The sequence below is a fragment of the Doryrhamphus excisus genome, linkage group LG10, assembly GCF_037039965.1.
Source record: "Doryrhamphus excisus strain RoL-2023G ecotype Guam linkage group LG10, RoL_Dexc_Guam_v1.1, whole genome shotgun sequence".
In the NCBI taxonomy this organism is placed as follows: domain Eukaryota; kingdom Metazoa; phylum Chordata; class Actinopteri; order Syngnathiformes; family Syngnathidae; genus Doryrhamphus; species Doryrhamphus excisus.
The window spans coordinates 12,126,210-12,128,481 of record NC_136366.1 but is presented as its reverse complement, the minus strand read 5'-3'; the positions used below and the strand labels follow the sequence as shown (position 1 = coordinate 12,128,481).

The 2,272-nt window shown below is 39.0% G+C and overlaps 1 protein-coding gene across 2 annotated transcripts in view; it reads left to right on the top strand.

Annotated features, from left to right (window-relative positions):
- Positions 1 to 1,107: 1,107 nt before the first annotated feature.
- The window catches only part of ggt1b (gamma-glutamyltransferase 1b), a 51,537-nt gene continuing 50,372 nt past the window's right edge, over positions 1,108 to 2,272 (top strand). The window contains exon 1 of one of the 2 annotated variants that reach the window (XM_058052064.2): positions 1,108 to 1,410. The gene's annotated coding sequence lies outside the window, so the exon portion shown is untranslated. Of the gene's footprint in view, positions 1,411 to 1,511; positions 1,567 to 2,272 lie in introns of those variants that run through there. The other variant, XM_078794130.1, reaches the window with a different exon arrangement.

Here is a 2,272-nt window from a genome sequence, read left to right as displayed (position 1 = left end):
GGCATAACGTCATATCCAATGACGGCACCGGGAAGCCAATCAGAGTGCTCGCACAGGAAGCCCTGCCTTTCATCAGCCAATCAGCTTTCACGTAGCAGCAACAGTGGGCGTCCCTGTGTGTAAAGAACACATGTGTAAGCCTTTTGCATGCTATTTTCGCCTTATTCCGCTCAGGTGATGTTTTAATAATGTCTCTCGCGACTTAAATAGCAACACAGGTTGTCATCTGTTGGAATATAGATATGTTTTTACAGAAATTTGTGTCTACAAGCGATTAGAGGGCTTTTATTCCAGTGCGTACCCGCTGTGAACCCTTGGGGGCGGTAGATAGCTTCTCCATATGTATTATTATTATCATCATCATCCAGGGCCAAACTGTGCCCCAGGAGAGAAAAGATTATTCTTGCAGCTCATGATGATGATGAGTTTAATACTGGTCACATTTCGGGGACATCTTTTTTTTTTGCAGCAGCAAGTATTACTACAGGCTAGCACACAAGTGATGCAAATGCCTCCTTTATGCCATCTCAATAGTGACCCACTGTTGGTTTTATTTCATGCAATTTGGTGTTTAGTTTAGTGAGTCCCTCAGGCTTGCAGTGACACACTTTTAGCTTGAATGGCCTTCCACGCAGATAAAACATCAAAGATTGGAAGAAATGCAGATGAATTCACTCACTTGGCTGGAGTCTTTGAAGTGTTGATTCTGTTTACTGGCTATTGACATCTTAACATGTATAATACTTCAGTAATTTAAAGATGAACAGATTGTACGTGTTATTATTAATATTATGTTATTACCTCCGAGACAAAGAATGAAAACAATAGATTATGCCATGAACACAGTGCGTTTTGTTGTTGGTGAGTTCAATTAGCATGATTAGATAAAAACTAAAACTGTGTTGCGTCGATGAAAAGTGTGGAAATGAATAAATGAAAAGAATAGGAAAGAAGAATATATTAGGATAATGAGTTTTGTGCATACATAAAACTAATGTGAAAACATAGCACAGGCCTGTGTGAATCCTATAATGGAATTGTGATGTCCCGTATTTGCTGCTCTGCTGCCATCTTCTGTTCTTTTGTTGCAGTGCAGGCAATGTGGAGCGGAGGCGGAGTCACAAGTGCACACCTGCAAGCAATTAGTCACCTGGCTTCTTAAGCACGGCAGTAAGAGTCTCGAGAGTGGTGTTTTTTTTCTTCCTGTCACTTTTAAGACACGTTTAGATTAAATGATTTTTTTATTTAAAAAAAGATTAATTTTTTATGGTTGGGGTCGTATTTGGGCGTGTCAATCCACAGTTTTTACCAGCAGGTGGCGTTAATGCACACCATAAGTTGCTCGCCAACATTAACAAACAAAAAGATGAAGAGAAGACCGGAAGCCTGAAGCCGGAAGGACCTTGCTCAGTAAGTAATACACTACCAGAAATACGATTTTTTTGTGACTTATTTTTAAACTTTAGATAACTGTGTTGTATTTCTGCTGTATGTTAGTTTGGAAATGTATTCCCACGTTCCCAAGTCGGTGTCGTTCTGACGTGAATGGAAAAGTCTACCCCCGAGGTAGAAAATGGCACCGTCTGAATGTGTCACCCGGAAGTCGCTTGGTGTCTAACAAACGAGAGGATAAACAAAAACAAAGAAACACGTTTTTTTTAATGTATGGTTGATGTCAAAACATGTGACCACGCTTACCCACAAGAAAGCTTTTTAATTTTGTTATGCCCCCCAAAAAACTAAAGTCTGGTTATTACAAAACAGTAACAATACATGCATATTAGTCCTAAATCCGTTATATTATACTCTGATCTTATGCGCTGTGTCCCTGGCTTATGTAACCTGACCTCAGAAAGGATATTAGCTGGATGGAGCACTATTGTGAGCACCCTAGATAAGGATTTCATTTGAGTAAATATGCATGAATCATAAGTCACTGTCATCATGAATGAGCAGAGATATTCCCTTTCCTCACATAACACGCACTTCACAACATTAATCTAATCCATGTTCAACAAGCATATTAAATCAAACCAAAAAAACATCAAGCTGATTTCAATTAACACCATTTTCAGCAACTATTGTTGTTTTGTTTTTGTTCTCTTGGCTATTGTTCAAAGTAACCCTGCACAAGAACCACATGTTTGGGCTTTATTGTTATAAAAGACTACAATGGTGGAACAAAACATGTTTTTGTAAACATGCTTAAAAAATGGAATGATGATGGAAGATGATGTGAACTGGCTCTCCTGAAAGGTTCAGTTGCGGCCGT